Below are 22,825 nucleotides of genomic sequence, written 5' to 3'. Positions count from 1 at the left end.
GTTGACCTATCCTTAGAAAAAGTTATCCATATCAGATTGTGGGGATATGACTCCTGCACCACCACAAATTAGCTGATTGCAGAGGCTGAGGCTCTGAGAACTAAACTACACTGAGTGTAGAGCAGATTACAGCAGCTCAGTTCCATACACATGAATGAGTAGAGGGCTGCAGTGACCAGGGAAGACCACAGTATACAAAGTTTCACTTGGCTCCTGGAAGCTTTGGCATCAGCAATCAGCTGATTGATATGAGTCCCAATAGTCATACTGTGCCTAAGGGTAGGTCATCAAAATAAATGTCCCCTAAAACCCCTTTAATATTTTACAAAGATCATTATTGCAGTGCTTAACCGTTCCTGTAGAGATTACTGTAAACGACTCTTTTGTTTTGTTTTATAATAAATGAAGTCTTAGGGCACCAAGAAATAATCTCATCAGCTTTCTATATTCTTATAGTAACTAGAGTAATTTCTTAACAAAAAAGTTTTTTCATTGTTTTATTTGCTGTTTAAAATATATCACCAAAATTTGAGGATCATAATCATAAGATACCAGATCTGAGAAGGAAAATTAATAATGTAAATATCTGATTGGAGTAATTTACTACATTCAAATTAGAAATTTAGGCTTAACCACTGCTTTAGTTTCCAATGGGGGAATGTAATCAATGAAGTTTGTAGCACATGTGATGCATTTTTCAAAGGTTTTAAAAGAAGATGAAAAAATAAGAAACTAACCCTTTGGGAAAAGAAGATTATAGGTAGATTTGAATGATTGCTACTTGAAATACGATTTTCTAATTAGGAACAAGCTTTAACAGTGCATGATTTCGAAAAGACTGCGACTTAGTCATCTAGTTCTCTGAAAAGGTCATGGATCTGGAAATTACTATAATTAATGGTGCCCGGAAAATGCATGTAAGAGCAGAGAACAAACACACACATAAAGCACTGCAATTTGGGGGAATTATTATATATGAGGGGATATTTTTCCTGAGATACTATATAGATGTTTTGTCCTTTAATTACTGGTATAATATTTGTCATTAATAGTTCCATCCCCTAAATTAAAATGGTTGGCCAGTCGTATGTAAATAAGGCTAGTTATTGAAGTTTCTAATATCTTGTGTGCTTCAATTTCTGACCAAAGAATACTGCTTTCTGTTGACTGACAACCAGCAGAGATTTTCAAAACAGTGTGATTCCCTTTATTCTCCTCATGCTGCCTCCATTCCTGCCTTCTGGTTCCAAATTAGTATGCGTCATTTACAGTCACATTTTAGGTTTGGATTGGACAGGTGCTTTAATGATACTCCCATCATGCCCTTGGACTGATTTCTTTCTACCCTGTTCTACTGTATTCTTTAAATTGGATTTAAAGGGATTGTCCAGTTTAATATAAAAGGAAGGGAGCGCTAAAAAATAAAGGTATAATTTGGTTGATATGGACAACTAAACCAGTTTTCTTTTGCACTACTTTTGATGAGAGATGGCCTTGCTGTTCGCCCGGCGGTCGTTTCGCGGCAAACTTTTGACGAACGGGCGAACATATGGTGTTGTCCGCCGACACCATATTCTTTTACATTGTGATGAACTTTGACCCATGACTAGAGTTGAGCGAACACCTGGATGTTCGGGTTCGAGAAGTTCGGCCGAACTTCCCGGAAATGTTCGGGTTCGGGATCCGAACCCGATCCGAACTTCGTCCCGAACCCCATTGAAGTCAATGGGGACCCGAACTTTTCGGCACTAAAACGGCTGTAAAACAGCCCAGGAAAGGGCTAGAGGGCTGCAAAAGGCAGCAACATGTAGGTAAATCCCCTGCAAACAAATGTGGATAGGGAAATTAATTAAAATAAAAATTAACCAAAATCAATTGGAGAGAGGTCCCATAGCAGAGAATCTGGCTTCCCGTCACCCACCACTGGAACAGTCCATTCTCAGATATTTAGGCCCCGGCACCCAGGCAGAGGAGAGAGGTCCCGTAACAGACAATCTGGCTTCATGTCAGCAGAGAATCAGTCTTCATGTCATAGCAGAGAATCAGGCTTCACGTCACCCACCACTGCAACAGTCCATTTTCATAAATTTAGGCCCAGCACCCAGGCAGAGGAGAGAGGTCCCGTAACAGACAATCTGGCTTCATGTCAGCAGAGAATTAGTCTGCATGTCATAGCAGAGAATGAGGCTTCATGTCAGCCACCAATGCAACAGTCCATTGTCAGATATTTAGGCCCAGCACCCAGGCAGAGGAGAGAGGTCCCGTAACAGAGGATCTGGCTTCATGTCAGCAGAGAATCAGTCTTCATGTCGTAGCAGAGAATGAGGCTTCACGTCACCCACCACTGTAAGAGTCCATTTTCATAAATTTAGGCCCAGCACCCAGGCAGAGGAGAGAGGTCCCGTAACAGAGGATCTGGCTTCATGTCAGCAGAGAATCAGTCTGCATGTCATAGCAGAGAATCAGGCTTCACGTCAGCCACCAGTGCAACAGTCCATTGGCATATATTTAGGCCCAGCACACAGGCAGAGGAGAGAGGTCCCGTAACAGACAATCTGGCTTCATGTCAGCAGAGAATCAGGCTTCACGTCACCCACCACTGCAACAGTCCATTGGCATATATTTAGGCCCAGCACCCAGGCAGAGGAGAGAGGTCCCGTAACAGACAATCTGGCTTCACGTCAGCAGAGAATTAGTCTGCATGTCATAGCAGAGAATGAGGCTTCACGTCAGCCACCACTGCAACAGTCCATTGGCATATATTTAGGCCCAGCACACAGGCAGAGGAGAGAGGTCCCGTAACAGACAATCTGGCTTCATGTCAGCAGAGAATTAGTCTGCATGTCATAGCAGAGAATGAGGCTTCACATCAGCCACCAGTGCAACAGTCCATTGGCATATATTTAGGCCCAGCACACAGGCAGAGGAGAGAGGTCCCGTAACAGAGGATCTGGCTTCATGTCAGCAGAGAATTAGTCTGCATGTCATAGCAGAGAATGAGGCTTCACGTCAGCCACCACTGCAACAGTCCATTGGCATATATTTAGGCCCAGCACACAGGCAGAGGAGAGAGGTCCCGTAACAGACAATCTGGCTTCACGTCAGCAGAGAATTAGTCTGCATGTCATAGCAGAGAATGAGGCTTCACGTCAGCCACCAGTGCAACAGTCCATTGGCATATATTTAGGCCCAGCACACAGGCAGAGGAGAGAGGTCCCATAACAAAGGATCTGGCTTCATGTCAGCAGAGAATTAGTCTGCATGTCATAGCAGAGAATGAGGCTTCACGTCAGCCACCACTGCAACAGTCCATTGGCATATATTTAGGCCCAGCACACAGGCAGAGGAGAGAGGTCCCGTAACAGACAATCTGGCTTCACGTCAGCAGAGAATTAGTCTGCATGTCATAGCAGAGAATGAGGCTTCACGTCAGCCACCACTGCAACAGTCCATTGTCAGATATTTAGGCCCAGCACCCAGGCAGAGGAGAGAGGTCCCGTAACAGAGAATCTGTCTTCATGTCAGCAGAGAATTAGTCTGCATGTCATAGCAGAGAATGAGGCTTCACGTCAGCCACCAATGCAACAGGTCATTGTCAGATATTTAGGCCCAGCACCCAGGCAGAGGAGAGAGGTCCCGTAACAGAGGATCTGCTAAATTGGGAATTGTATTTCAACCCAGAACAAAAAATGTGCTTTGACGGACACTAAATAACTTGCCCAGCCACAACATGACAGCGGTAACGAGAGATTTAGCGGGATATAAATTTGAGGCCTAGTATTTAGGCGCTGGGTGACCGGTATGGATTTTGTGACAGAATTAGACTTGGAAATGCACAGTAGCGTGTGTGTGAAGTTATTCTGAATGACCCTATGTGCACCTTGAATATTATATACCCTTTTAGGGATAGATTTCAAATAGCTCTGATATAGCAGAAACCACTAAATTATGAAATTGCTAAATTGGGAATTGTATTTCAACCCTGAACAAAAAATGTGCTTTGACGGACACTAAATAACTTGCCCAGCCACAACAGTACAGCGGTAACGACAGATTTAGCGGGATATAAATTTGAGGCCTAGTATTTAGGCACTGGGTGACCGGTATGGATTTAGTGACAGAATTAGACTGGGATATGGCCAAAAAATAACCACACTATTGCTGGTTAAATGCACTTGGTGTGACAGCTTGACCAACCACACTACTGAGGGTTAAATGCACTTGGTGACGGGCGCAGCTTGCCCCTGATGTAGTATATGGCCAAAAAATGAACAGACTATTGCTGGTTTAATGCACTTGGTGTGATAGCTTGACCAACCACACTACTGAGGGTTAAATGCACTTGGTGACGGGCGCAGCTTGCCCCTGATGTAGTATATGGCCAAAAAATAAACAGACTATTGCTGGTTAAATGCACTTGGTGTGACAGCTTCACCCTGATGTAGGCTTTAGCCAAAAAACAACCACACCATTGAGGGTTAAATGCACTTGGTGACAGGCGCAGCTTGCCCCTGATGTAGTATATGGCCAAAAAATAAACAGACTATTGCTGGTTAAATGCACTTGGTGTGACAGCTTCACCCTGATGTAGGCTTTAGCCAAAAAACAACCACACCATTGAGGGTTAAATGCACTTGGTCGCAGCTTGGATGCACTTGGTCGCAGCACCGCACAAGACACAAAATGGCCGCCGATCACCCCAGAAAAAAGTGACTGACAAACGGTCTGGGCAGCCTAAAAACAGTGAGCAATTGAGTATCAGCAGCTCAATGATCCACAGCTGCAGATCGATCAATTAATCAAGTGCTTTGGAGGAGTTAATCAGCCTAATCTCGCCCTACTGTCGCAGCCGCAACCTCTCCCTACGCTAATCAGAGCAGAGTGACGGGCGGCGCTATGTGACTCCAGCTTAAATAGAGGCTGGGTCACATGGTGCTCTGGCCAATCACAGCCATGCCAATAGTAGGCATGGCTGTGACGGCCTCTTGGGGCAAGTAGTATGACGCTTGTTAATTGGCTGCTTTGCAGCCTTTCAAAAAGCGCCAAGAAAGCGTCACAAAAGCGCCAAGAAAGCGACGAACACCGAACCCGAACCCGGACTTTTACGAAAATGTCCGGGTTCGGGTCCGTGTCACGGACACCCCAAAATTCGGTACGAACCCGAACTATACAGTTCGGGTTCGTTCATCCCTACCCATGACACATCCATCAGGTGGTACAGGACAGCCAATAGAGACATTTCAGCACATAGACACACCCCCTACCTTATAAATAAACCCGACCTGGCCGCCATTTTAAAATCAGTCTTTGGCCAGTGTAAGGAGAGGTTGCTGTGCTGTGTAGAGCAGGGACAGATGGTTAGAGACACCAAACGCTAGCTAATAGGGGCACAAAAGTCCTTTTATAGAGTGGTTTAGGTGTGCTATCGATAGGTGTGATATACTGAGGGGTGTAATATACTTATAATATACTTTCTAACATAAAAAGTATATTATAGTGCATTTGTATTATGTAGCAGTTGTGTGCATTTCTGCTGTGATATTGCAGCTATAAAGAGTGCCAAACGCTATTGGAACAAATAATTTCAACTGGTGTGATATATAGTTGCCCCCCCCCCCCCCAAAAAAAAAAAAATGATTGAGGCAGGGGTGTGATATACCAACAATATACTTTCTATATAGTGCATTTAGGTAGTACAGCATTTGTTTGTGGTTCGGCTGCGTTACCGCAGCTACACACAGTGACAGATGCTATTGGAACAAATAATTTTAACTGGTGTGATATATCAGTTGCACCCCAAACAAACTGATTGAAGCAGGGGTGTGATATACCTTCTTTCACAAATACTGGTCTTCTATAGAGACTTTGTCACAGGGTCATTTTGAAAATGACAGGCAGAGAAAGAGGCAGGCCATTCCGCAGGGGTGGTAGAGGTTGGGCAGGTGCACCAGGCCAGAGACTAAATGGGAAGTTGCAGAAGGTGCGTGCGATGCGTCAGTGGTGGTAAGGTGATGATGATGACGTGTTGATGGATGTCACGTGGATTGCCACAAGAGAGGAAGAGGAGGGGAGTTCAGAGGGAGAGAAGGACCTGCAGACAGGGAGGAGAAGAAGGCAGAAATTACAGTGCACAGGAGGCAAAAAGCAGACTATTAATGTATCTGGAACGAGCCACCCACCATGCCTGGTCACATCTGGTGCTCCCAGGACGCTGGCACATGGCTCCAAAGTATGGGCTTTTTTTAATGTGTCCGCTGCTGACAATAGTGTTGCCATCTGCAGCCTGTGCTGTCACCGCATAAGTCGCTGTAAGCCAAACAATCACCTAGGGATGACCGCCTTAAGAAGTCACCTGAACTACCATCACCGAGCCCAGTGGGAGCAACATCGTCAGAACCCACAAATCCACACTCCAGGCGCTCCATGTCCTGCCTCTTCTCCTTCTCCTCTCCCCTCCCATTTGTCCTCCACTCCACCTTCCACCGTGCCATTGTCGTGTTCATCTGGCAAATGGCAGGCTTTCGTGGCCCAAATGTTCGAGCTTAAAAAGATGATGACGGAGGATAACCCTCTTGCCCAATGGCTGACTGACGACTTGTCGGAACTTATAGCCCGCCAACTACTGCCATATAAACCGGTGGACTCAGAGGCCTTTAGAAAATTTGTGGCCATTGGCACACCGCAATGGAAGGGCCCTGAAAGGAAATATTTCTCCCAGAAGGGCATCCCGGAGCTATATGGTTCAGCGGCAAGTGAATGTATCTCTGGCACACAGTGTCAGTGTGAATAGACTACTGACCACAGACACGTGGTCTAGCAAACACGGGCAGGGAAGATACATAACTTTTACTGCCCAAAGGGTGAACCTTTTGACGGCGGTCAAGCATGCAACCCGTGGCACCCGTGTAGATTTGGTGTTACCGCCATGGATTGCATGCAGGTCTGCCTCTTCTTCTCCTCCTCCCACTCCATCCTCCGTCTCGGCTGAATCCTCCTTTTCCACTGCTACCGCCTCTTCCACTATGCCCCCCAAGATTCCCAGAACCTTTTTGACGTGCCAGGTGAGAGGTTGCCATGCTTTGATGCGGCTGTTGTGCCTGGAAGCCAGGAGCCACACTGGTCCTGCACTCCTTTCAGCTTTGTGGTCACAGGCTGATCAGTGGCTAACCCCACTCAATTTGACAGTTGGTAAAGTGGCGTGCAACAATTGTGCCAATCTGCTGAGCGCGCTGAAACAGAGCAAAATTACACGCGTGCCGTGCATAGCACATGTTCTGAACTTAGTCGTGCAGTGATTCATTGTCAAATACCCCGTGGTCCAGGACGTCTTGCGGAAGGCCAGGAAAATCTCTGGCCATTTAAGAAGATCTTACACGGCCATGGCTCACCTTGCTGACGTTCAACGGTGACACCACCTGCCCGTCAGACGTCTGATTTGTGACTGCCCAACACACTGAAACTCCACCTTGTATATGCTTGATAGGCTGCTCCAGCAGAAACGTGCAGTTAACGACTACCAGTACAAACTCTGTGGCAGAACAGGTTCTGGGGAGATTGGTTTTTTTCACCGCGCCAATGGCTGCTCATGTGCGACGCATGCAGACTTTTGTGGCCATTTGATGAGATCACTAAACTGGTCAGTCGCAGCCAGGGCGCCATGAGTGACATCATACCTTATGCCTTCTTTCTGGAGCTTGCATTGCGTTGTGTCATTGATCAAGCCGTCGAGGAGCAGGAAGATGAGAAAGTCGCAATGCTGGATGAATTCCCAGGGGGGCTACTCCATCTGAGACAATTCAACAGGAGTCTGAAGAGAAGTCAGAGAAGGATGGTGCCGTGGAGGAGGAAGAGCAATGAGAGCATGGTTTAAACTTTTCTGGGATCCCTGGTGTTGTCCGTGGCTGGGGGGAGGAGACCGAGAACGAGATTATCCTGGACGATGAGCAAGAGTCAGGCCGCTCCACCGCTTCCAATTTAGTGCAAATGGGGGCCTTCATGCTCCAGTGTTTGAAGAGAGACCCCCGTGTAAAAAGAATAAAGGGCAAGGACTAGTACTAGGTGGCAACGTACTTAGACCCTCCAAACACAAAATGGCGGACATGTTACCAACATTACAGAGGGCTGTCAGAATGCAGCACTTGCAGGCCTTGCTTCGAGAAATGCTGCATTCTGCTTTTACAGGCGCTGGCAGAGGAATTCCCACTCACAGAGACACAGTTGCGAGTACCAATTCTACCGCGCATGCAAGAAGAGGGCGGTTTGAAGATGTGTTGGTCACTTCGGATATGAGATCATTCTTGCAGCTAATCCATCGACAGCTGCCCTCCGGATCCAGCCTCAGGGAACGCCTAGACCAACAGGTGTCTGACTACATCGGGTTAACGGCCAATGTGGACGCTATGAGAAACGAGGAACTCCTACTGGGTGTGCAGGCTTGACCTGTGGCCAGAGCTGGCACAATTTGCCATGGAATTCTTGACTTTCCCTCGTCCAGTGTCCTGTCCGAAATGATGTTCAGCGCAGCAGGTGGGGATCATGACCAATAAGCACACTGGCCTAGCTCACGACAGTGTGAACTACCTCACATTTCTCAAAATGAATGAATGAGGCATGGATCTCGGAGGAATTAAACAACTGTGACGACTACGTTTAATTGAATTTCCTGATGCCAGCCCACGCATATCCTACAACACCAAGAACAAAGAATGGTCCCTGTCTTATGTAAATAATGATACATAAAAGGCCTTTTTATGTCCGTTGAATGCCTAATGTTTTGGGCCTCGGAGGAATTCAACACCTGTGACGACCATGTGTTTAAACTATTATCATATCATATTATCATCGTTTTTTGTTTCAAGATGGGGTTTTGTTAGCCATGTTTTTAATCCAATTTTATATTTTTAGTTCTTTTAAACATATGTATGTGACCTATATTAGTACTGGCGTTCAGTATAATTGATATCCATTGACCGTCTAATATACCTCCAGCCACATAATCACTTGATGTTTGCTGTACGGTGAATGCATAATTTTTGGGGCCTGTAATACATTGGCCTGCAGTAAAATTTATATCCAATAACCGTGTAATATACCCCCAGCCACATCCTTATTTGTTATTTTCTGTCCGGTGAATTAATAATTTTTGGGGCCTGTAGTCCACTGGCCTGTTGTAAAATTGATATCCAATGACCGTGTAATCTACCTCCAGCCACATGCTTACTTGTTCTTTTCTGTCCGCTGAATGCATAATTTTTGTCCTGTAGTCCACTGGCCTGCTGTAAAATTGATATCCAATGACCGTGTAATCTACCTCCAGCCACATACTTACTTGTTCTTTTCTGTACACTGAATGCATAATTTTCGTGGCCTGTAGTCCACTGGCCTACTGTAAAATTTATGTTCAATGACTGTGTAATCTACCTCCAGCCACATACTTACTTGTTCTTGTCTGTTCCCTGAATGCATAATTTTAGGGGCCTGTATTCCACAGGCCTGCTGTAAAATTGATATCCAATGACCGTGCAATCTACCTCCAGCCGCATACATACTTTTTCTTTTCTGTCCGCTGAATCCATAATTTTTGGGGCCTGTAGTCCACTGGCCTACTTTAAAATTGATATCCAATGACCGTGTAATCTCCCTCCAGCCACATACTTACCTGTTCTTTTCTGTACAGTGAATGCATACTTTTTGGGGCCTGTAGTACACTAGGCCTACTGTAAAATTGATATCTAATGACTGTGTAATCTACCTCCAGCTACATACTTACTTGTTCTTTTCTGTATGGTGAATGAATAACTGTTGGGGCCTCAGAGGAATTCAACACCAGTGACGACCATGTGTTATCATTAGGGCTTTTTTCAAGAGGGGGAATCCAATTTTATATTTTAAATTCTTTTAAACATATGTATTTGACCTGTATTTGTACTGGCCTGCAATAAAATTGATATCCATTGACCGTGTAATATACCTCCGGCCACATAATCACTTGATCTTTTCTGTCCGGTGATTGCCTAATGTTTGGGGCCTGTAGTCCAGTGGCCTACAGTAAAATTTTTATCCGTTGACCGCATATTGTACTTCGAGCCACATAATCAGAATTTATTTTATGTCAGGTGAATGCCTAATTTTTAAGGCCCGTACTCCCGTGGCCTAAAATAAAAATTTTCTAGGCTCCAACAGGGCACATTTCAGAGAATTTCCCTTTAAGAACCATAAAAATGTCCCCTGATTAAGATACATATTTTTTGTTGGAATTTTTGTCATTGACCCCCCTCTAGTATGTCACTGTCCATGTTGTGGGACTATTTGTGCACTTCTACTAAGTATTTGTTGGCTGCAAATATGAGCTGAAGGTTTTTCAGGTTCACCTGCAATTAAAGTGAATGGGGCCCGTTGCGAACTTACGGTTTCGTGAACATTTGATCTTGTTCGTACGATCGTATTCGCAAACCGTCCTGGTCGATGTTCGGCCATCACTACGTTTGATATATATCTCCAAAGGTTAAACTAAGTCCTTCCATAAAGTATTCAATTATTCATAGCTATGGGGAGGTCTTGGCTCTCCTTAAGGGAACCAACTGTGTCTGAAGACTTAGTGGCAATGGCAATGCTTTATGGGAAAATAATATGCAAATAGATATCTTCCAGAAAAAGAGAACCGCCTCTCTAATCAGTGAGTCCAAAAATTTAGACTTGTAGCAGCACAATTCATTACCCATTTAAGTAAGTAATAATTCATACAAAAGACTAGAGACAAGCGAAGTTTTGAAAAATTCGATTTGCCAAACTTCGTCAAGAAATTGAATTAATTACGAATTACATCATTGCAAGTTGCTTTTCATTGTAAGGATTGGGCGCAATGATGGGAGTGGCAATCGCGCCGCCCCTTGTCATTTAACCCCACAGATCAACGCTTATTGCGGCATCTGAGACTCACATTCAGGTGCTAAGGGGGTTAATCCGGGGTTAAAAAATATTATAATCACCTTAACTACTTGATTACCGAGAGGCCATCTGCTCTTCAATCAAGACGGGAGTGGACGGCCTCTCCGCAATCAAGTGAATGAGGTGAGTATAATATTTTTTTTTTGCCTTGTCACTACCTCCTCTCCTTGTATAACATATGAAATGTTTGAAATTGGTCAATGGGGAACTTGCTCATTTGTTCACAGCCTAGGTGACTTTACTCCTAATGTTATCTTTTCTGTGTACATATGTATATATATATATATATATATATATATATATATAAAACAGAAAAAGGGATTTGGCGGCACCAGTCTGTTGGCTCAGGTGCTGTGTCCAAAGGAATGAGCTTTCACCTTCTTATATATGTAGAGAATCGGACAGCACTCCAAGACTTGAAAAAAGTAGAAATCTTTATTCACCCATGTGAAAAATAATTGCAACGTTTCAGCTCACAACTAAGCCTTTCTCAAGCCTTGAGAAAGGCTCAGTTGTGAGCTGAAACGTTGCAATTATTTTTCACATGGGTGAATAAGGATTTCTACTTTTTTCAAGTCTTGGAGTGCTGTCCGATTCTCTACATATATATATATATATATATACATATATATATACATATATATATATATATATATATATATATATAATCTTTAATGTATTTAATAATAGTTTTGTAAACGTCTCACACACCAAAAGGCAGGTTTAGATGCTCTGATTCAACAGCTGGTTGACAGAAGGGAGGCATTCCTTCCCGACATTCGACGTTCAGTGAAGGAGACCGCTGTGTGGGGACAAGAGCTCACTATTGTGATCACTCGTCATCATAGAGCTGCACTGTTTAATTGGAGTTATGCTCGTTCAGTGAGTGATTGGAGACACATTTAGATGTCAAAGATACACAGGAACCTTCGTTCTCGATAACCTGCCCAGCAATGATGCCATGTAAAATTGTGAAATATGTTGGTGCTAAATAAATAAGGATTATTATTATTATTCTTAAATGAAGGAAGTATCACGTTACATTTTCCTAGGTCCTGTTCATCTTATGAGAACTTGTGAAAGAGACCTTTTCATGACTGGAAAACATTGATCTAACGGTCTACAATGACATCTTTCACAAGGATCACTATTTTAGGAGACACCTTTCACAGTAACTTTGAGTGGTCTATGTACAATGCATCTACTGTTCATATCTATCTATCTATTGATCACTGAATAGACCATAGTACAACTCAATGCAAGAAATTATATATATATATATATATATATATATATATATATATATGAAAAAGGACTGAAGACTCCACCTCAGCAGTCAACAGGTTAGTAAAATTTTGGAGAGGGAGTTAGGATGCTGATCCTTACTGAGAAGAAAATGAATATACAGTTTTTTTTTCCTATGTTATCCTCAAATGTACTTTTTACTCTCATTTTACTCGGTTTCACAGATGTCCTGGTTTTATACTGTACAAATGAATAAATTCACTACTTACGATAAATCATGCTCGCAATGCAAAATTTGGGTATAAAATCCCATCATTCCCAAAAAACATAATATCCACTGACGTTTAGTGAAATGTTCAGTAAAGATGTTTAACTTAACACATATCTTTTCAATTAGGTTCTCCTCATTGAACAACCTCACGGTAAAGTTCACTGCTGCAGAGCAGTGTTACATTTCATAAAACTGCAAGGAAAAGCTTCATTTTCCAAGTTCCAATTACAGTACCACGGTAAGATTGAATACAATATTGCCAAACCTGTCGGTCCCACTTAAAATGAACTTATTTTAAGAATACTTTCACATAAGACAGTTCCTAAGATTAATTACAAGAGATTGTGTTGCAACTATCGATGTGAAAGTACGAAATAATATAAAAAATCACAAGGTCTGTGATATACAACTAACAACTGACATTGGGAAATCAAGCCTATATATTTACCGATTTACATGACTTCAACTATATCTAGTGGTAAATGGGCTGCAGACTGCTGTAAGGACTTATACACACTGCAGTGAGCCCATTGTGTCTGATTTTACACGAGGCAGAGATTATTTTTCTCATGGATCCATACAAACCCATAAGAAGAAAGCTGGAGCTTCAGTGGCATTGTTAGGCCTAGGCCCAAGGGAGCATGTTGGGTATTGACAAAAGATGAGCAAATCAATTCTAAACTAATTTTCCAAAAATTTGGATCAAATGTGTATCCATATTTTTAGTAATTCAACTAGACATCAAAGTTAACATTTGTTAACACACATCTTTCCATTAAAAGAGTTCTATAAATGTTAAGCATAATTGTTTTTGTAATGAAAAAGTGACCCAAAACTCAATATCAAACATGTTTTCAATTTTTTTTGCGATGAAGCTCCACCAAGAGGCTTCAAATGACCATTCTATGATGTGTAAATGGGCCTAATATTCATATAAGTGGATCTATATCAGAAATTATAATTACAGGAAGAGTACTCCATAACTACTCTTCATCTTAACTTTTTGAAGTGACATGGTTGGTGTAAGCTTCAGGCAGGTTACTGCAGCCTGTTCTCACACAGACCAGGGAGAGGAAGATTGAGCTGTGCCCCCTTATTAACAGCCTCCATAACAACCACAGGGGCTTTCTCTTAGGTCATGTTGTAGACACCTGAAATTTTCTTTGTGGTTTGATTGTGGCTTGTTATAATTTACTGAGGGGTTAAATATTAAAGGCTATGTGCACCTTTGGTGGCAATTGTTTTTTTTATTATTTCATGTTACTCATATTGAGCTAAAAATCATTTTTAATTGGTCTTTATTAAAATTATGGAGCCCTTTTTTCTGTACATAGCTAAAATGCTCTAGCAGCAGCCTCTGGATTTTCACTCATTTCCATCAGTTGGGGAGCTGACAGGTTCCTTATCTCTGCTTTCTGACCTTATAAACACACATTATAGTTCATTTCTTATCTTACTGATAAGAATGTGGCTTAAATAAGTGTTTATGACCTCTTAGTAAGTTAGACATAAGGGTTATTAGATGATGGGAACAAAGGGAAAGTGAAAGTACCATCCACACAGGTAGAAAAACAGTTATGCCTTTGTGATCGAACGGCTCAATATTTTTAATAAAGACCAATTGAATTTTTTTTTTTTTTACAGTTTTGTTTCCCATTGACTTTAATAAGGTACCCTTATTTCAAATTATGCCCATATTGGTTTATTTTTTTTTATTCATATTTTTACTAAAGCTAGAATTGGACGTTAAACACAAGAGAATTATATAGGAAAGATTTATATATTACCCCTTGGCTGGACATGACCTAATATATGTGTGACGAGATGCCCAGATTTTCAAAACGTGATATCACAATACTATACCATAAGATGTCTATGCTATATGTGTCTATGTGTGGCCAGCAATTGCTTGTGATGCATATTTCAACCTGTTAAGTGCTTTTCTAGTATGTCATGATATTGTATATATTTGGTTTCATGAGAAACTGTAGTCCGTAACCTAATTCACGCTGAGGTAAGGATAGATACATCTTTAGTAATATAACAAAGATGGGTTTAATGGGTGTGATGTAAAAAATACCCCAGTAGGATTTTACACAGGTCTCAACCTCTTTGAATGGAATATACACTTTTTAGTCTTAATAAAATGCCTGTGCCCAAATAATTTGCATGTGAATACATGAGACTTTTACTGTCAGGACTTCACAAGAAGTACCAGAGAAGTGTCTTGGGAACATCCTAAGGTTACAAAACTGTCACCAGTTTGCATAATGATCTGCATACAATCAGTAAAATATCTGAAAATTAACATATAAAAGAAATCCGGCTGCAGGGATTCTGTATGGTGAAGATTACGGTAAGGAGATCAGTGTAATATAGCTTGTAACAAAACCTGTTTAATGGGCTTAGATGAACTGTTTGTAGGTTAACAAGTGCTCTCACCAGGCTTCAAAGCAATACATGGCTGATCCCTAGGCACAATGTCAAAACAAATATTTATGGATAAGGGAAATCACAGAAGCCTCTCACCTAGAAATATTATATATATAAAAGTATTCTCATGTTAACTAGAGGTAGCACTTAAGGGATTGTGCAGGGGTTTTATATTGATGACCTATCCTCCGATCTCCCGCTAATCAGATATTGATGATCTATCCCTGCACAACCTCTTTAATACATACAGACATACACAAAATTAGGAGTAGAGATGAAAGAATCAGCCATGGGAACAGCCATGGGAACTAATGGCAGAATACTAGGAAAACTGCAACACTCCAATGTCATAGAAAACTTCACCTTTATTTCACCGAAATCAGCGATGTTTTGACCTGTTAGGTCTTTATCAAGCTTGATAAAGACCTAACAGGTCGAAATGTCACTGATTTTCAGTGAAATAAAGGTGACGTTTTCTATGACATTGGAGTGTTGCAGTTTTGCATAGTATTGCATGTCATTAAGGAGTTCAGGAGGCCAGGACTCAATGCTGTGGGCACCGCCACGAAACCGAAAAGCTGGAAGGATTCAGTGAGTAGTGCTGTCTTGTTCATAATCTTTGAAGTATAACTAATGGCACAACACATCATGACACCTTGAGTCAGTCCTGTGTGTCTCTGCACTGTGCATGAGGACAGTAGGCACTCTCCAGTCCTCCTGTGAAAGTTGTAAAGTCATCATTAGTGCCAAGGCAGACCCTGCTTTCATCACTGAACACTATTGTTTGCCATTGATGGCCACATCAGAGTTCGCAAGAGGGCTGGAGAACACCTACTGCCATCATGCATAGTGTGGAGACATATAGGACCAACATCCGCTGTCATGGTATGCTGCACACTTAGCTATGACGGCCATTTCAGTCTGATATTCATGAAGAAAATTGACAGCCTTTTGTATGTCCAGGCAGGACATTGTGGATCTAGTTCTACTGCCATTTTTGACCAACAAGAGCTCCAACAAGATAATGTCTGCCCACACACTGTCTGGGCTACACAACATGCTCGCCAGGGTATCAAGCAGCTCCCCTGGCCACCATGATGGTCAGATCTCTCCCCCATCGAGAATGTCTGGGACTGGATGGGACGACGGATCTCCAATATACAGCAAATAACCACCACCTAGGATTAACTATGGGTCTAAGTTGAAAGAGCTTGGAATGACATACCATAGAAGGATATCCAGCATCTGTATGACTGTTACCATGCCAGAGCTTGTATCACAGCAATCAACAATACCACCCAGTTTTATTGTGACCCTTTCCTCAATGTATACCCGACTGATGAACCTAAAATAAAGGGTGCAACACCATGGTTGTGTGATCATTGATCAAGCGCCACTTAGCAGTTTATATTATATGCTCATCTCAATCGCGTTTAGTTTTCCAGGTGTTCTTTTTACATTTTCTAGTAGTGTTTTATGGATGAATCGGCAATATAGTACAAATGGGCTGTGAAAGACATTGTGCAGTCAAATTTAATTCTCTCCACAATCCTTATCATCACCTTCATCTTTGCTGCTATCTAAAATCTCAGTATTTTTATACAAGCCTGTTGTATTCAGATGCATCTATAATTCCTCTTTGTGTGGTATTATTTGCCTTCATATTCTGTTTGATTTACATAGACAGTGTGCATGAATTGGTATATATTTTCTTGTCTGTGAAACTGTAATGCAACAGATCATCATTTTCCAGGCAATAAAAGTCACTTCATTGTTGCTGGGATCTTTCATGTGTGAAATCCATCATCGGCGGTTATGGAAGGACTGGTCATGAAACCAGCAATCTGATAGTAGTGTAATATATTACCATGCTTCAGTGCTGCGTTCAAGTGGATGATACAGTGCAGACACATATAGGTTCTTTATGATTCACAGCAAGGAATAAGAAAAATTCACTCTCATCAGTGTATACCGTGCTTTTATCCACAACAGATCTTGGAAACAATGGCTCAAATGTACGTTCCTGCACCAAAAATCTGTCTAAAAAGTAGTGCAAATTGGCTCAATTTGTTGCATATAGGGTTTCTACACTCTTTTACAACATACTCAGCAACTTAGTAGGAAGGGGTGTAGCTTCACAGTAGAGGGGGCGAGACCTATGATGCCCCATTTTGTGCCAAAAAAGCAACACCATTCTGGCATAAAAATCTATTTCAAAGTAAGACAACAAATAGTTGGTACAGAGTAAGAAGAAAGGTGTCTATCCCTGTACCACATCATCCATGCTGAGCCACTGTAAATCTGGTGTAGGTCTAGACAGCCTATCTGAGTTTACGCCATTTTTAGGTTTAGTAAATATTGGCGAATATAGTCTGATAATGGTATACTGCTTGGAATTAATAGTTAATTAATTAATAATTACTAGATACATTTTCAGAATTTGTTATTACTGTTAGCTCTTTCACTTTGGTCCCTCAAATGTAAGTTTCTCAGGTGCTCTGTCTATTTAAGGTCCTTTTTTATTATAAAAAAAACAAATAGATGGATGGTTTTCTGGATGTAAGTTGTGAAGTCACTCCGTGTCTTCAACTTCCTGTCCTGACTTTTTATTTGTTTTGGACTTTTAGCAGAGCAAACAATCTAAGGGCTCTTTCACACCTGCGTTCTTGTCTTCCGGCATAGAGTTCCGTCGTCGGGGCTCTATGCCGGAAGAATCCTGATCAGGATTATCCCCATGCATTCTGAATGGAGTGAAATCCGTTCAGGATGCATCAGGATGTCTTCAGTTCCGGACCAGAACGTTTTTTGGCCGGAAAAAATACCGCAGCATGCTGCGCTTTTTGCTCCGGCCAAAAATCCTGAACACTTGCCGCAAGGCCGGATCCGGAATTAATGCCCATTGAAAGGCATTAATCCGGACTCGGCCTTAAGCTAAACGTCGTTTCGGCGCATTACCGGATCCGACGTTTAGCTTTTTCTGAATGGTTACCATGGCTGCCGGGACGCTAAAGTCCTGTTTGCTATGGTAAAGTGTAGTGGGGAGCGGGGGAGCAGTATACTTACCGTCCGTGCAGCTCCCGGGGCACTTCAGAGTGACGTCAGGGCGCCCCATGCGCATGGATGACGTGATCGCATGGACACGTCATCCATGCGCATGGGGCGCTCTGACGTCATTCTGGAGATCCCCGGGAGCCGCACGGATGGTAAGTATACCGCTCCCCCGCTCCCCGCTCCTACTATGGCAACCAGGACTTTAATAGCGTCCTGGCTGCCATAGTAACACTAAACGCATTTTGAAGACTGATCCGTCTTCAAATGCTTTTAGTTCACTTGCGTTTTTCCGGATCCGGCGTGTAATTCTGGCAAATGGAGTACACGCCGGATCCGGCCAACGCAAGTGTGAAAGAGCCCTTACTTGACTTTCTTAGGGTGCATTTACATGGCCCAAGAATTGGGCAGATTATCCCCTCCAACCGTTTGCAGGAATGGTCGTTCCCAACAATCTGGCCATGTATATGTGCCGCAGATCACCCAATGAAGGAGTGAAACACTCGTTCATCAGGTGATCCTGTGGTTCATGTCTAAACAGCGATCTGCTGCTCAGAAACCATGATTCTGTATGAGGGATCACAATAGCAATCCTTCGTCCTCATACAGTGAAGGAGATTGTTGCATTTAAATGCAGTGGTCTCCTTCACAGAACGAGCAGCTGACTGTTGGGAAGGAACACTTCCTTCCTGACAATTGGTCACTCAGTCCCCTTGTGTAATTCCAGCTTTAGGGCTCATGCACAGGAATGTGTGCTGGCCGAGCCCGTATTGTGGCCTGCAAACAGCAGGTCCACGATGGACCCTGGCTGTTTGTGCACCCGTTCTATTTTTTTGCGGTGTGGACAGCTCACGGACCCATTCATCTGTGGAAACTAGCACACGTTTGTGTGCATGAGCCTTTGGACAGACCATTCACTGCACCCAGAGAGGGAAGGGGGTGAGTGACTCAATTAGTGCATCACACATTACATTGATCAGTGCAATGGTCTTTTGTGGGCATCTTTATCTAGACCTATCAAGAGAAGAACAGAGCTGTCATACTGTCATCCTAATTCTACACCGACTTTTTAAATCAGGATTAACTTGCAGATTACTGATGATGTGAGGGAAAGATGTTAAGTATTAAGTTTTATCTCTCTATGCTGACTGAAGGAAGAACATTATTTTGTATTTAACTTTAATGGCATAATACTGCCAAAAGTCTAAAAAAATGCACCTTTCTGATGGAAGTGCCCTTTAACACCACAGTAAATAAAATATCTGTATATTATTAGGCTGTAGAGGAAATATTGTCCAAATTAACCCTTTCTCTAATTGTAGCCAATAGCTATTCTTGGTCTTCCCATCCCTGCATATAATATTGGTAATAGTGAGAGTTTTCTGCTCCCTTCAGTAGATCTGTGTAATAGCAGTGATATGTGCAGAATGCAGGCAGTGGCCAAGCAGGAGGTATGGAAACTGCCTAATGACCAGTCTGTTTTGCACCTTAGTGACCAAGCATTTTTTTTTCTTTTTTTTTTTCTTGCTGCATTCCACGAATTATAACTTCTTTATTTTTCCATATTTATAGCCACATGACGACTTCTATTTTGAAGGACATGTTTTAGTTTTTATGGCATAAAATAAGACCCATAGCTTTTTATTTTTCCTATGGAACAGTGTGAGAGCTGGATTTATGTGGGAGAATTTGTAGTTTTCATTGGTATCATGTTGAGGTACATACTGTACAATGTTTTGATTGCCTTTTATTCCATTTTTTATAGTGAATAAGCAAAAAACTGAACCCTGGCATACTTTTTTTTAATGGTTTCATTGTGCATGATATATCTCTTATATATATATATAAAAATTTGTTTTTGTCTGTCTGTCTGTTTAGATGTCTGTCTGGGCGTTCTTTATGAGTGACTAAATGACTGGACCGATCTTCACCAAATTTGGCACACAGGTACAGCAGATGTTCTGGAGTAAAACACAGTTTTACTCCAGGTTTCCATAACAACTCAGCCATTTTCCTTTACTGATTAAAGGGACCGGTACTGTGGAGGTCAATGTTTTTAAAGGGGCGGGCATAGTGGAGGTCACGGTTATTAAAGGGGTGGGCACACTGGAGGTCACTGTAATTAAATGGGCGGGCACTGTGGAGGTCACTGTTATTAAAGGGGCAAGCTCTATGAAGGTCCCTGTTATAGGGGCGGTCACTGTGAAAGTCACTGTTAAAGGGGCTGTCACTTTGAAAGTCACTGTTAAAGGGGCGGCTACTGTGAAAGTCACTGTTAAAGGGGAGGTCACTGTTAAAGGGGAGATCACTGTGAAGTCACTGTTAAAGGGGCGGTCACTGTTAAAGTCACTGTTAAAGGGGCGGTGACTGTGAAAGTCACTGTTAAAGGGGCGGTCACTGTGAAAGTCACTGTTAAAGGGGCGGTCACTGTTAAAGTCACTGTTAAAGGGGCGGTGACTGTGAAAGTCACTGTTAAAGGGGCGGTCACTGTGAAAGTCACTGTTAAAGGAGTGGTAATGGTGAAAGTCACGGTTAAAGGGGCGGTCACTGTGAAAGTCACTGTTAAAGGGGCGGTCACTGTGAAAGTCACTGTTAAAGGGGCAATAACTGTGAAAGTCACTGTTAAAGGGGCGGTCACTGTTAAAGTCACTGTTAAAGGGGCGGTGACTGTGAAAGTCACTGTTAAAGGGGCGGTCACTGTGAAAGTCACTGTTAAAGGAGTGGTAATGGTGAAAGTCACAGTTAAAGGGGCGGTCACTGTGAAAGTCACTGTTAAAGGGGCAATCACTGTGAAAGTCACTGTTAAAGGGGCGGCCACTGTGAAAGTCACTGTTAAAGGGGCGGTCACTGTGAAAGTCACTGTTAAAGGGGTGGTCACTGTGAAAGTCATTTTTAAAGGGGCAGGCACTGTGGAGGTCTCAGTTAAAGGGGCGGGCATTGTGGAATCACTGTTAAAGGGGCAGGCACTGTGAAGGTCACTGTTAAAGGGGCAGGCAATATTAAAGGGGTGGGCACTGTGAAGTTCATTGTTAAAGGGGAAGGCACTGTGGAGGTCAATGTTAAAGGGGCGGCCACTGTGGAAGTCAATGTTAAAGGGGAGGCCACTCGGGAGGTCATTGTTAAAGGGGCGGGTACTGTAGAGGTCACTGTTATGGGGGAAACTTGATATCTTTTTAATACACACGGAAACATAAAATGAAATATACCCATGCGAAGCCGTGTCCTTCTGCTAGTTACATGATAATTATACAGTCCAGGTTGTTATGTATGCAGTGATACCAAATATATGAAGGGATTCTGATTATTTTTTTTACAATTTTTCCATTGCATTTTTTCTTTGGAAAAAGGTGTGTGCTTAGTTGTGTTTTCTAAATTTAGGGATTTTAAAAAAAATAAAACTTTAATTCTTTATTTTACACTTGTTAATACCACAAGGTGACTTTGGGTTAGGGTTCCTCCGATTACTTCTATAATACACTGTACTATACTGTATTTCTTATGTAGTAAAGTGTACTATGTTGTAAGTAGAAATTGACAGGCAGTCTCTTAGGCCTCTGGCATGGCCTAATATGCATAGAAAAAATGAAGGCCAGTAGGCCTTCATTGGACCCCCGGCTGCTATGTACAGACATCGTCACCCCGCAATCTCATTAACGGCCATTCTGTTCGCTGACAGAGGGAGCCCCCTACCTCTTAAACAGGTTAAGTGTTGAGGTCAATATTCACCACAACATGCAAGGAGTTTAATGTCCAGGATTGGCAATTTTGCCAATCCTAGTTGTTAGAGCAAGTGCTTGGGTGCCAAGAAAGCTGAGCTCCTGCTTTTTGCAGCACGGTAGACTCATACAGCACTTAGACTAGGCTGATGAAAAAAAGTTGGTGGCCTAGCCTAAGGCCCCTTAGTCACCACCGTGAAAAGGAGGATTGGAGGTCACTAAGTGGGTAAAAACAATTTTGTCAATAGCTGTAGGGTGAAATCAGAGAATTTAATCTTTTTTGGCCCCTTCTCCTCTGCAGCCCAGTAACATGCAGCCATTTCATTTTTTCATTAAATAAAAGAGCAAGTAAAAGGATGATTATGCATCCACCTGTGACGCAGAGCTAATTTTGCTATTAAACAGTATCTTTTGAATGCATCATAAAGTAGTTTTGTCTGGAATGCCACCAAAACCATCCTCCCTGGAATGCCCTGCTCTTCAGTTAGTCCAGAGAATGGATGAAATAGCCTGCACACTCTTCAAATATATTCACACAGACAAAATGTCAGAGTTAATCTGAGTTGGGGGCATGCCCGTTACCATTTGTTTTTGACTAATTTCAAACAATCAAGGAGGAAGAAAGACATGAATGTAGAGATCATTGTGGTACAAAAGAAAGAGATCTCAAAAAAATCTTAAATATTCTCCATCACAAGTGTAGAAATAATGTGCACAAAACAGCAGGGCTGAATGACAAGAATTTGCAAATGATACTGTAATCAGCTGTGGCATATCCGTGCTCCCTGTTAATAATTAAGATTAGCAGACTTGATGTGTCACATGGTGATTATCTGCTACCACAACGAGTGTTTTCAAGGATTAGAGATTATTCAGCTAATGGTCAAATCCTATTACTCAGTGCATTCATTCCACATGTACATTTTCTATGTTTAGAAAGCTAATGCCATGTAAAATATGCAATAATATTAAAAGGGGGGGGGGGGGCATTAGGCTGTCAATTTGGTGTAACTTGCGAGACATGTTCGACACACATCTTCCCATCAATGGTGGACCTACATTTTGGTGCACTTTTTTTGTCATGTTTATTTTATATACTTTATAAAATTATTAAGGCATGTGTAACAAGTGTTAACAAACATGACACATTGTGCACACGTCTGGC

At 42.3% G+C, this 22,825-nt stretch overlaps 1 protein-coding gene across 1 annotated transcript in view; it reads right to left on the bottom strand.

The window, feature by feature from the left end:
* Nucleotides 1–22,825, bottom strand: part of AFF2 (AF4/FMR2 family member 2) — a 614,371-nt gene that overhangs the window by 182,315 nt on the left and 409,231 nt on the right. The gene's annotated exons all lie outside the window — the stretch shown is intronic.

Source organism: Bufo gargarizans, chromosome 9 (assembly GCF_014858855.1).
Source record: "Bufo gargarizans isolate SCDJY-AF-19 chromosome 9, ASM1485885v1, whole genome shotgun sequence".
Classification (NCBI taxonomy): domain Eukaryota; kingdom Metazoa; phylum Chordata; class Amphibia; order Anura; family Bufonidae; genus Bufo; species Bufo gargarizans.
This window is presented reverse-complemented; position numbering and strand designations above follow the sequence as displayed.